Source organism: Cryptomeria japonica, unplaced genomic scaffold (assembly GCF_030272615.1).
Source record: "Cryptomeria japonica unplaced genomic scaffold, Sugi_1.0 HiC_scaffold_462, whole genome shotgun sequence".
NCBI classification, from domain to species: domain Eukaryota; kingdom Viridiplantae; phylum Streptophyta; class Pinopsida; order Cupressales; family Cupressaceae; genus Cryptomeria; species Cryptomeria japonica.
The window spans coordinates 1-12,500 of NW_026729282.1; the positions used below are offsets into that span (position 1 = coordinate 1).

At 59.2% G+C, this 12,500-nt stretch overlaps 1 non-coding gene across 1 annotated transcript; it reads left to right on the top strand.

Annotated features, from left to right (window-relative positions):
* Nucleotides 1-8,862: 8,862 nt before the first annotated feature.
* On the top strand, nucleotides 8,863-8,981 carry LOC131871783 (5S ribosomal RNA). Its single transcript, XR_009369988.1, has one exon. It is a non-coding gene; the product is annotated as a 5S ribosomal RNA (ribosomal RNA).
* Nucleotides 8,982-12,500: the final 3,519 nt, after the last annotated feature.

Below are 12,500 nucleotides of genomic sequence, written 5' to 3' on the forward strand. Positions count from 1 at the left end.
CACGGAAGAGGCTTCGGGGCCGCCTCGGAATGGTCCAAGCATCGGACGCGCTTGGGGCGACTACCAGTGACAACCCCTTATCCCGCGACGCGTCCGATACACAGATAGTTCCAAGGCGGCCGAGGAGCCTCACCGCATAGCAATCGGGGTGCGAGGCGAGGGATGCGGCGAGAAGGACCCAACGGCTACACGGAAGAGGCTTCGGGGCCGCCTCGGAATGGTCCAAGCATCGGACGCGCTTGGGGCGACTACCAGTGACAACCCCTTATCCCGCGACGCGTCCGATACACAGATAGTTCCAAGGCGGCCGAGGAGCCTCACCGCATAGCAATCGGGGTGCGAGGCGAGGGATGCGGCGAGAAGGACCCAACGGCTAGACGGAAGAGGCTTCGGGTCCGCCTCGGAATGGTCCAAGCATCAGACGCGCTTGGGGCGACTACCAGTGACAACCCCTTATCCCGCGACGCGTCCGATACACAGATAGTTCCAAGGCGGCCGAGGAGCCTCACCGCATAGCAATCGGGGTGCGAGGCGAGGGATGCGGCGAGAAGGACCCAACGGCTAGACGGAAGAGGCTTCGGGTCCGCCTCGGAATGGTCCAAGCATCGGACGCGCTTGGGGCGACTACCAGTGACAACCCCTTATCCCGCGACGCGTCCGATACACAGATAGTTCCAAGGCGGCCGAGGAGCCTCACCGCATAGCAATCGGGGTGCGAGGCGAGGGATGCGGCGAGAAGGACCCAACGGCTAGACGGAAGAGGCTTCGGGTCCGCCTCGGAATGGTCCAAGCATCGGACGCGCTTGGGGCGACTACCAGTGACAACCCCTTATCCCGCGACGCGTCCGATACACAGATAGTTCCGAGGCGGCCGAGGAGCCTCACCGCATAGCAATCGGGGTGCGAGGCGAAGGATGCGGCGAGAAGGACCCAACGGCTAGACGGAAGAGGCTTCGGGTCCGCCTCGGAATGGTCTAAGCATCGGACGCGCTTGGGGCGACTACCAGTGACAACCCCTTATCCCGCGACGCGTCCGATACACAGATAGTTCCAAGGCGGCCGAGGAGCCTCACCGCATAGCAATCGGGGTGCGAGGCGAGGGATGCGGCGAGAAGGACCCAACGGCTAGACGGAAGAGGCTTCAGGGCCGCCTCGGAATGGTCCAAGCATCGGACGCGCTTGGGGAGACTACCAATGACAACCCCTTATCCCGCGACGCGTCCGATACACAGATAGTTCCGAGGCGGCCGAGGAGCCTCACCGCATAGCAATCGGGGTGCGAGGCGAGGGATGCGGCGAGAAGGACCCAACGGCTAGACGGAAGAGGCTTCAGGGCCGCCTCGGAATGGTCCAAGCATCGGACGCGCTTGGGGCGACTACCAGTGACAACCCCTTATCCCGCGACGCGTCCGATACACAGATAGTTCCGAGGCGGCCGAGGAGCCTCACCGCATAGCAATCGGGGTGCGAGGCGAGGGATGCGGCGAGAAGGACCCAACGGCTAGACGGAAGAGGCTTCAGGGCCGCCTCGGAATGGTCCAAGCATCGGACGCGCTTGGGGCGACTACCGTTGCCAACCCCTTATCCCGCGATGCGTCTGATACACAGATAGTTCCGAGGCGGCCGAGGAGCCTCACCGCATAGCAATCGGGTTGCGAGGCAGATTATTGGGAAGGGAACCCCCTGGGATGCGGCTCAAGCAGTGCCCAAAGGGACTGGAATGCGGAATCACATCGAGAGACCCAAATGCTATACGAGGGCTCAAATCGAATTATCGATTTGGCCACGACATGGACGCATCGGAACGACTACCTTTGCCGAACCACTCGCAATTGCATCCATACCGAAACCAATAGACATTTCCGTTAGAGCCCTCGCATAGCATTCGGGAATCTCGCATGCCCCTCTAAATCGACCAATGCTGGCGCTCAATGAAAATCCGAGCGCTACCACCGTTCGAGCGCCAGCATTGGTCGAGTTAGAGGGGCACGGGGGAGAATGCTCCAGTCAACACCTCCCCTATATAAGTTATTTGTCCGATTCTCGCACAACCGTAGTCTGCCTCGTCGAATCAAACAACGGTCCCAGATTCCGACTTCCGTTCCGTAGAGACCCAAAAGCTAGATGGAGGCTCGCAAGAAAGAGAGTCGGCGCATAGCAATCGGGTTTCTCGAACGTTTAGGGACCGAGCTCACTTGCGGATAGGGCAAAATCCGCCAAGCAACCCAAAAGCTAGACGGGGGCTCGAATCGAATCGCCTAGGCGGCCACAACAACGACGTGTTGGATCGACTACCAGTGCCAAACCATTCAGCAAGACTAGTCTGTGTCGAGGCCGGATAGAGATTCTCAGAGAGCGCCCGCATAGCATTTAGGAGACCTGCCGCGTCCCTCACACTCGACAAATGGTGGTGCACGTTTATAAATCCGAGCGATCCCAACCCTTTCAAGCACCAACATCGGTCGAGATAGAGGGGCACGGAGGGGGCTGCGTGAGACAACACAGTCCCCTATATAAGTTATTTGTCCGATTCTCACACATCCGAAGAATGGTCATCAAATCGGACAACAGCCCAAACTTCCGACTTCCGTCCCAGAAAGCCCAAGAGCTATCTAAAACGTTCATGGCCGGAACTCGATCGCGGCTATACCAGTCCGCCAAGCAACCCAAAAGCTAGACTGGAGCTCTAGTCGAATCACCTCTGTGGCCATTGCAAGGACGTGTTGGAGCGACTACCATTGCCGAACCATTCCGCAGGTCGAGTCCATACCAAGGCCGCATAGAGATTCACGATGAGCTCCTGCATAGCAATCAGGAGACTTGCCGTGTCCATCACAATCGATAAATCCTGGTGCAAGATTTTTGCATCCGAGCGCTCCAACCAGTCGAGCACCAGCATCAATCGACATAAACGGGCACGGGGGGAGGATGCTCGAGAACACTACCTCCCCTATATAAGTTATTTGTCCGATTCTCAAGCAGCCGAAGTCTGGTCATCGAATCGGGTCAAAGACCACAACTTCCGACTTTACCCACAATGCAAGTCATCGAATCGAACATCGGCCCCCGAGTCGGACTCCATGCGTATGTCAGGTCATCGGACCCAAATTCCGCCTTCCTGCGCATGGCGGGCCATCAATATCAACTCGGTCATCGGACCCAAACTCCGCCTTTTTGCGTATGGCACGCCTTCAAATCGGTCATCGGACCCAAATTCCGCCTTCCTGTGCATGGCGGGCCATCAACATCAACTCGGTCATCGGACCCAAATTCCGCCTTTCTGCGCATGGCACGCCATCAACTCGGTCATCGGACCCAAATTCCGCCTTCCTGCGCATGGCAGGTCATCGGACACAAATTCAGACCTCGCCAATATGCCTACGTATCGAATCGGTCATCGGACCCAACTTCCGACTTCATCCATACTGTAGGGTCTTTGAGGTTGGCGCGGTGCGCTCAACCCAGGGAGTCGACCCATCGAAGCATACACCTCCCCTATATAAGCTATTTGTCCGATTCCCACACCTGTGTAGTTTGCACCTCTGACCAGGACATCGACCCCAACTTCCGAACTCGACTGCAACGACGGCACCAGCGCCTTGGTGCGCACCTTGCGACGCACAGTCCCAACATTCGCCTTCCTGCACATGGCAGGTCATCGGACCCAAATTCCGACCTCGCGAGTATGCCTACATATCGAATCGGTCATCGGACCCAACTTCCGACTTCATCCATACCGTAGGGTCTTTGAGGTTGGCGCGGTGCGCTCAACCCGGGGAGTCGACCCAACGAAGCATACACCTCCCCTATATAAGCTATTTGTCCGATTCCCACACCTGTGTAGTTTGCACCTCCGATCAAGACATCGACCCCAACTTCCGAACTCGCCTCCAACGACCGAACCAGCGCCTTGGTGCGCACCTTGCAACGCACAGTGCCAACATTCGCCTTCCTGCACGTGGCAGGTCATCGGACCCAAATTCCGACCTCGCGAGTATGCCTACATATCGAATCGGTCATCGGACCCAACTTCCGACTTCATCCATACCGTAGGGTCTTTGAGGTTGGCGCGGTGCGCTCAACCCGGGGAGTCGACCCAACGAAGCATACACCTCCCCTATATAAGCTATTTGTCCGATTCCCACACCTGTGTAGCTTGCACCTCCGATCAGGACATCGACCCCAACTTCCGAACTCGACTAAAAAGACCGCACCAGCGCCTTGGTGTGCACCTTGCAACGCACAGTGTCAACATTCGCCTTCCTGCACATGGCAGGTCATCGGACCCAAATTCCGACCTCATGAGCATACCTACTAATCGAATTGGTCATCGGACCCAACTTCCGACTTCATCCATACCGTAGGGTCTTTGAGGTTGGCGCGGTGCGCTCAACCTGGGGAGTCGACCCATCGAAGCATACACCTCCCCTATATAAGCTATTTGTCCGATTCCGACACCTGTGTAGTTTGCACCTCCGCTCAGGACATCGACCCCAACTTCCGAACTCGCCTGCAACGACCGAACCAGCGCCTTGGTGCGCACCAAAAGTGCGCACTTTTGGAGGGCACTTTTGTGCGCTCCAAAGGTGCGCACTTTTGGAGGGCACTTTTCTGCGCTCCAAAGGTGCGCACTTTTGGAGGGCACTTTTTGGAGGGCACTTTTCTGCGCTCCAAAGGTGCGCACTTTTGGAGGGCACTTTTTGGAGGGCACTTTTCTGCGCTCCAAAGGTGCGCACTTTTGGAGGGCACTTTTTGGAGGGCACTTTTCTGCGCTCCAAAGGTGCGCACTTTTGGAGGGCACTTTTTGGAGGGCACTTTTCTGCGCTCCAAAGGTGCGCACTTTTGGAGGGCACTTTTTGGAGGGCACTTTTCTGCGCTCCAAAGGTGCGCACTTTTGGAGGGCACTTTTCTGCGCTCCAAAGGTGCGCACTTTTGGAGGGCACTTTTTGGAGGGCACTTTTCTGCGCTCCAAAGGTGCGCACTTTTGGAGGGCACTTTTTGGAGGGCACTTTTCTGCGCTCCAAAGGTGCGCACTTTTGGAGGGCACTTTTTGGAGGGCACTTTTCTGCGCTCCAAAGGTGCGCACTTTTGGAGGGCACTTTTGTGCACTCCAAAGGTGCGCACTTTTGGAGGGCACTTTTCCTGTGCTCCAAAGGTGCACACCTAGGTGAGCACCTTCGACCACACCTTGTAGCACACCAAACTCTGACTTTCGACTTCATCCGCAATGCAGGGTCTTTGAGGTTGGCGCAATGCGCACAACCAGGGGAGTCGACCCATCAAACCCAACACCTCCCCTATATAAGCTATTTGTCTGATTCTCATACATGCGTAGCCTGCAGGAGCAATTAGGACATCGACCCCAACTTTCGGCTTCTAAACGAAAACAAGGTCTTTGAGGTTGGTGTAATGCGAACAACTAGGGGAGTCAACCCATCAAACCCAACACCTCCCCTATATAAGCTATTTGTCTGATTCTCATACATGTGTAGTCTACAGGAGCAATTAGGACATCGACCCCAACTTTTGACTTCTTAACGAAAACAAGGTCTTTGAGGTTGACGTAATGCGCACAACCAGGGGAGTCGACCCATCAAACCCAACACCTCCCCTATATAAGCTATTTGTCCGATTCTCATACATGTGTAGCCTGCAGGAGCCATTAGGACATTGACCCCAACTTTTGACTTCTTAACGAAAACAAGGTCTTTGAGGTTGGCGTAATGCGCACAACCAAGGGAGTTGACCCATCAAACCCAACACCTCCCCTATATAAGCTATTTGTCTGATTCTCATACATGTGTAGCCTGCAACAACGATTAGGACATCCACCCCAACTTCTGAATTCGTCTGCGTTGACCGCACCAAAGGTGCACGCCTTGGTGCTCACCAAAATCCGACTTCCGACTTCTTCTGCTATGCGGGGTCTTTGAGGTTGGCGCAGTGCGCACAACCAGGGGAGTCAACCCACCGAATGCAACACCTCCCCTATATAAGCTATTTGTCTGATTCTCATACATGCGTAGACTGCAGCAATGATTAGGACATCCACCCCAACTTTTGACTTCTTAAACAAGACAGGGTCTTTGAAGTTGGTGCAGTGCACACAACCAGGGGAGTCGACCCATCAAACGCAACACCTCCCCTATATAAAGCTATTTGTCCGATTCTCATACGTGTAGTCTGCAGCAGCGATTAGGACATCGACCCCAACTTCCGAATTCGTTTGCATTGACCGCACCAAAGGTGCACGCCTTGGTGTGCACCCTGGAGTGCACTTTGGTGCTCACCTCGGTGCACACTTTGGTGTGCACCTCGGTGTGCACCAAAGGTGCGCACCTTGGAGCGCACCAAAGGTGTACACTTTGGAGCGCACCACATAGGGTCTTTGAGAGGTTGGCGCAGTGCGCACACCAAGGTGGGTGTTGAGGTGCGTGCCGAGGTGGGTGGGTGCTAGGGTGCGCTCCATGGTGGGTGCCAGGGTGGGTGCGTGCTAGGGTGGATTCCAAAGAGGGTCATAGGGTGGGTGCCAAGGTGGGTTGGTGATATAGTGGGTTCAAAGGTGGGTACTAGGGTGGGTTCCAAGGTGGGTCACAAGTTGGGTGCCAGGATGCGTGGGTGTTAGGTTGGGTGCCAAGGTGGGCTCCTGCGTGGGTGGGTGCTAGGGTGGGTTTCAAGGTGGACGCGAGGGCGGGTGCCAAGGTGGGTAACAAGTTGGGTGTTAGGATGGGTGAGTGCTAGAGTGGGTGCCAAGGTGGGTGGGTGCTAAGGTGGATGCCAAGGTGGTTCACAGGGTGGGTGGGTTCTAGGGTGAGTTCCAAGGTGGGTCACAGGTTCAGTGCTAGGGTGGGTGTCAAGGCGGGTGTCGAGGTGCCTGGGTGCTAGGGTGTGGATGCCAATGTGGGTCATAGGGTGGGTACTAGGGTGGGCTGCAATGTGGGTGCCAAGGTGGGTAACATGCTCGGTGGGTTCTAAATTGGGTGCCAGGGTGGGTGTGCACCCACCTTGCCCGAGGTGGGTGCCAAGGTGCCAGTGTGGGTGGGTGCTAAGGTGGATGCCAAGGTGGGTGAGAAGGTGGGTGATAGGTTGAGTGGTAGGATGGGTGGGTGCCAAGATGGGTCACAGGGTGGGTGCAAGGGTGGGTAGGTGCTAGGGTTGGTGTCAGGGTGGGTGGGTGCTAGGTTGGGTTCCAAGGTGGGTGCGAGGGTGAGTGTCAAGGTGGGTCACAGGTTAGGTGCTAGGATGGGTGAGTGCTAGGGTGCAAAGGTGCCAGGGTGGGTGCTAGGATGGGTCGATGCTAGGGTGAGTGGCAAGGTGGGTCCACAAGTGTCAAGGTGGGTGCCGAGGTGGGTGCCAAGTCGGCGACTGCTATGGTGGATGCCAAGGTGGGTCACGGGGTGGGTGCCAAGTTGCTAGGTTGGGTTCCAAGGTGGGTGCCAACGTGGGTGCTAGGGTGCGTGGGTTAAAGGGTGTGTCACAACGTGGGTGCCAGGATGGGTGCGCACCCACACTGGCCAAGACGGGTGCGGGTGCAAGGTTGGGTTCCAAGCCCGGTCACAGGCTGGGTGCTAGGATGGGTGGGTGCCAAGGTGGGCACCAGGGTGGGTGCACCCACCCTGGCCAAGGTGGGTCACGGGGTGGGTCCTAGGGTGGGTAACGGGGTGGGTACTAAGGTGCGTGCCAAGGTGGGTCATAGGGTGGGTGCCAAGGTGGGCACCAGGGTGGGTGTGCACCAACCCTAGCCAGGGTAGGTCACGGGGTGGTTGTCGGGGTGGGCGTCAAGGAGCCAAGGTGGGTGGCAAGTAGCCAAGTTGCGTGCCAAGGTGGGTGTCGGGGTGGGTGCCAAGGATCCAAGGTGGGTGCCAAGGAACCAAGGTGGGTGTCTGGGTGGGTGCCGAGGTGGGAGCCAGGGTGGGTCCCAAGGTGAGTGCAAAGGTGGGTGCCAGGGTCAAGGTGAGTGCCAATGTGGGTTCCAAGGTGCCAGGGTCAGGGTGAGTGCCAATGTGGGTTCAAAGGTGCTAAGTTGGGTGCGAGGTTGGGTGCGAGGGTGGGTGGGTGCCAAGGTGTGCTAGGTGGAAGCCCGGGTGGGTCGGCATCCCATGGGTGTCGAGTTGGGTGCCTGATGGGTGCTTCTTGTCAAGTTTTAGTCGTCGGGACTCATTTCGAGCCTTAGAGGTCGTTTCTTGTCCGGTTGCCCTGTCTTCGACCTGGGAACCCAATTTTGGTCCTCGGGTCCCATTTTTTTTTGTCTCGCATCCCACTTTTGGCCTGTGGCCTTTTCGGGGTCGATTCTCGTTTTGGGCATCAGAGCATGTTTCTTCTCCTAAAACCCAATATTTGTTTATTAAGTCTCGGAACACATTTTTGTTCTCGTGGACCCATCATGGGTCTTGGAACGCATTTGTGGTCCTTGGGTCCCATTTTGCATCCCGAAACTTGTGTTTTGGTGCTTGATCCCTATTTTGGGTGCCCACCTTGCACCAAGTGCGCACCCGGGGCAAACCGAGCGCCTTGGTGCACCAGGGCAAGATCGAGCGTGCACCCGAGGCGCCCCGAACATGCACCAAGGTGCACTCGGCCCACATGTGAGCGCAGGTCGTTGCGCCCGAGGTGGTGTGTGGGCACCGCGTTGCAGACGGGACACTGCACGCACACGACGCCCCCTCCAGGTGCACGCACGTAGGCCGGGCCGGGTGCACACCCGACGCCCTAGCAAGGTGCGCGCACCCGGGCAGGGCTCACACTTGGCGAACGGGGCGCACTTCGCGAGGGAGGGTGTGCACCTCGACGGGGGTGGGTGGCCGGGGTGGATTCGCACGTGGGTCGCGGTTTGCTAAGTACACACTGCGACAAGCTCATAACGGGTGCGATCATACCAGCGTTAGTGCACCGGATCCCATCAGAACTCCGCAGTTAAGCGCGCTTGGGCCGGAGTAGTACTGGGATGGGTGACCTCCCGGGAAGTCCCGGTGTTGCACCCTTTTTTAGTTTTTCGCCGGGCGTCGCAATGCTATTTGAATAAACCTTTTGCCCGTTTGCGTTCTCGTCGGGGCCGGGCCGGGCCGGGGTGCGCTGCCCGCACTACCGCGCGCGCGGGGGCGACACCGAGCGCGCACCCGAGGCGCCCCGAGCACACAGGCCACGGTGCAACCCGGGCGTTGTGCGCGCACCCCGGTGCGCCCGAGGTGCTGCGCGCGCACCCAGGTGAAATCGGTGTGCACCTCGGCCAGTGCGCGCTCGGTCGAGTCGCGCACGTTGGCCAAGGTGCACGGTGATGTTTCTTACTCTAAGGTTCCGCACCAGACGCCCGGGACAGGTGAGCGAAGCTGGGCGGGGCCGGGTGCGCGGCCGGGGCAGGTGCACGCAGCTGGAGAGAGCTTTGGAGCACACTTCGGAGCGCACCAATGATGCGCTCCATTCAAAAGTTTCCTGAAAAGGCAAAAAAAGTTGAGATTATAGAATTTCCCACTTGAGAGATTGTAAAAAAAAAAAATTTAAAATGAAGGAAACGCGGGTGCCAAGGTGTGCGCAGCCCAGCCAAGGTGTGCGCACCAAGGCGCCCACCCTGGCGAAGGTGCACGCAAGGTGCGCACCCGAGGCAAACCGGACAATTAACCCAACTTTCGACTTCGCGCGCACCTTGGAGCGCACTTCGGAGCGCTCCTTGGTGCGCACCAATCTTGGGCACCTCGGAGTGCACCATGGCGCCCACCAAGGTGCGCACCCGGGGCAAACCGAGCTCCGACTTCGTGCGCACCTTGGAGCGCACGAAAGGTGCGCACCATGGCGCCCACCAAGGTGCGCAGCCCAGCCAAGGCGTGCGCATCAAGGTGCGCACCCTGGCGAAGGTGCGCACCCGGGGCAAACCGAGCTCCGACTTCGTGCGCACCTTGGAGCGCACAAAAGGTGCGCAACCCAGCCAAGGTGTGCGCACCCCGGTCAAACCGAGCTCCGAATCGTGCGCACCAGAGGTGCACGCCATCGTGCGCACCTTGGAGCACACTTCGGAGCCCTCCTTGGTGCGCGCCGATGTTGCGCACCTCGGAGCGCACCCGGGGAAAACAATGCAATTAACCCGACTTTCGACTTCGTGGGCACCTCGGAGCGCTCTCGGGTTCGCACCTCGGAGCACACCGAGGTGCGCACCTTTGATGCGCTGCCTTCACCAATTTCCAGAAAAGGCAAGAAAACATTGAGAAGGTGTGCGCACCGAGGTGCCCACCCTGGCGAAGGTGCACGCGAGGTGCGCACCCGGGGCAAACCGGGCTCCGACTTCGTGCACGCCGCACCTTGGAGCACACTTCGGAGCGCTCCTTGGTGCGCACCAGGGCGCGCAACCCAGCCGAGGTGCCCACCCCGGCGAAGGTGCACGCGAGGTGCGCACCCGGGGCAAACCGGGCTCCGACTTCGTGCACGCCATGGTGCCCACCGCGGCGAAGGTGCACGCGAGGTGCGCACCCGGGGCAAACCGGGCTCCGACTTCGTGCACGCCGCACCTTGGAGCACACTTCGGAGCGCTCCTTGGTGCGCACCATGGTGCCCACCAGGGCGCGCAACCCCGCCGAAGGTGCACGCGAGGTGCGCACCCGGGGCAAACCGGGCTCCGACTTCGTGCACGCCGCACCTTGGAGCACACTTCGGAGCGCTCCTTGGTGCGCACCAGGGCGCGCAACCCCGCCGAAGGTGCACGCGAGGTGCGCACCCGGGGCAAACCGGGCTCCGACTTCGTGCACGCCATGGTGCGCACCGCGGCGAAGGTGCGCACCCGGGGCAAACCGGGCTCCGACTTCGTGCACGCCGCACCTTGGAGCACACTTCGGAGCGCTCCTTGGTGCGCACCAGGGCGCGCAACCCAGCCGAGGTGCCCACCCCGGCGAAGGTGCACGCGAGGTGCGTACCCGGGGCAAACCGGGCTCCGACTTCGTGCACGCCGCACCTTGGAGCACACTTCGGAGCGCTCCTTGGTGCGCACCATGGTGCCCACCAGGCCGCGCAACCCAGCCAAGGTGTGCGCACCAAGGTGCACGCGAGGTGCGCACCCGGGGCAAACCGGGGTCCGACTTCGTGCACGCCGCACCTTGGAGCACACATCGGGGCGCTCCCGGGTTCGCACCGGCGTTGCGCACCGTGGTGGGCACCTCGGAGCACACCAAGGTGGGCAGCGAGGTGCGCACCTTTGATGCGATGCCTTCACTAATTTCCATAAAAGGCAAAAAAAAAACGAGATTTTAAAATTTCCGTTTTGAAAGATAGTGAGAAAAAGGGAATGCTGGTGCCATCTTGAGCCCGCCCTGGTGCGCAGCCCAGCCAAGGTGTGCGCACCAAGGTGCCCACCCTGGCGAAGGTGCGCGCCCGGGCAATTAACCCAACTTCCAACTTCGCGCGCGCCAGGGTGGGAGCGCACCCAACAACCGGGCCTGGGAAGAGCCAATGCGAGAAACCCCACCAAACGCTCTGACAAAAAAAGAGGGGGCGCTCCAGTAACCCCGCTTCGGAGCGCACCCTGGGCAAACCCAGCCAAGGTGCCCACCCCGGCCAAGGTGCAGGCGAGGTGCGCACCCGGGGCAAACCGGGCTCCGACAACGTGCACGCCGCACCTTGGAGCACACTTCGTAGCGCTCCCGGGTGCGCACCTCAGAGCACACCAAGGTGGGCAGCGAGGTGCGCACCTTTGATGCGCTGCCTTCACTAATTTCCAGAAAAGGCAAAAAAAAAAGGAGATTTTAAAATTTCCGTTTTGAAAGATAGTGAAAAAAACGGAACGCGCGTGCCATCTTGAGCCCGCCCTGGTGCGTAGCCCAGGTAAGGTGCCCACCCTGGCAAAGGTGCGCACCCGGGCAATTAACCCTACTTCCGACTTCGTGCGCGCCAGGGTGGCAACCGGGCCTCGGAAGAGCCAATGCGAGAAACCCCACCAAACGCTCCGACAAAAAAAGAGGCGGCGCTCCAATAACCCCGCTTCGGAGCGCAGCCGGGGCAAACCCAGCCAAGGTGCCCACCCCGACGAAGGTGCACGCGAGGTGCGCACCCGGGGCAAACCGGGCTCCGACAACGTGCACGCAGCACCTTGGAGCACACTTCGAAGCACTCCCGGGTGCCCACCGGCGTTGCGCACCGTGGTGGGCAGCGAGGTGCGCACCTTTGATGCGCTGCCTTCACTAATTTCCAGAAAAAGGCAAAAAAAAATGAGATTTTAAAATTTCCGTTTTGAAAGATAGTGAAAAAAAAGGAACGCGGGTGCCATCTTGAGCCCGCCCTGGTGCGCAGCCCAGGCAAGGCATGCGCACCAAGGTGCCCACCCGAGGTGCACACCCGGGGCAAACCGGGCTCCGACTTCGTGCAGGCCGCACCTTGGAGCACACTTCGGAGCGCTCCTTGGTGCGCACCATGGTGCCCACCAGGGCGCGCAACCCAGCCAAGGTCTGCACACCAAGGTGCCCACCCCGGCGAAGGTGCACGCGAGGTGCGCACCCGGGGCAAACCGGGCTCCGACTTCGTGC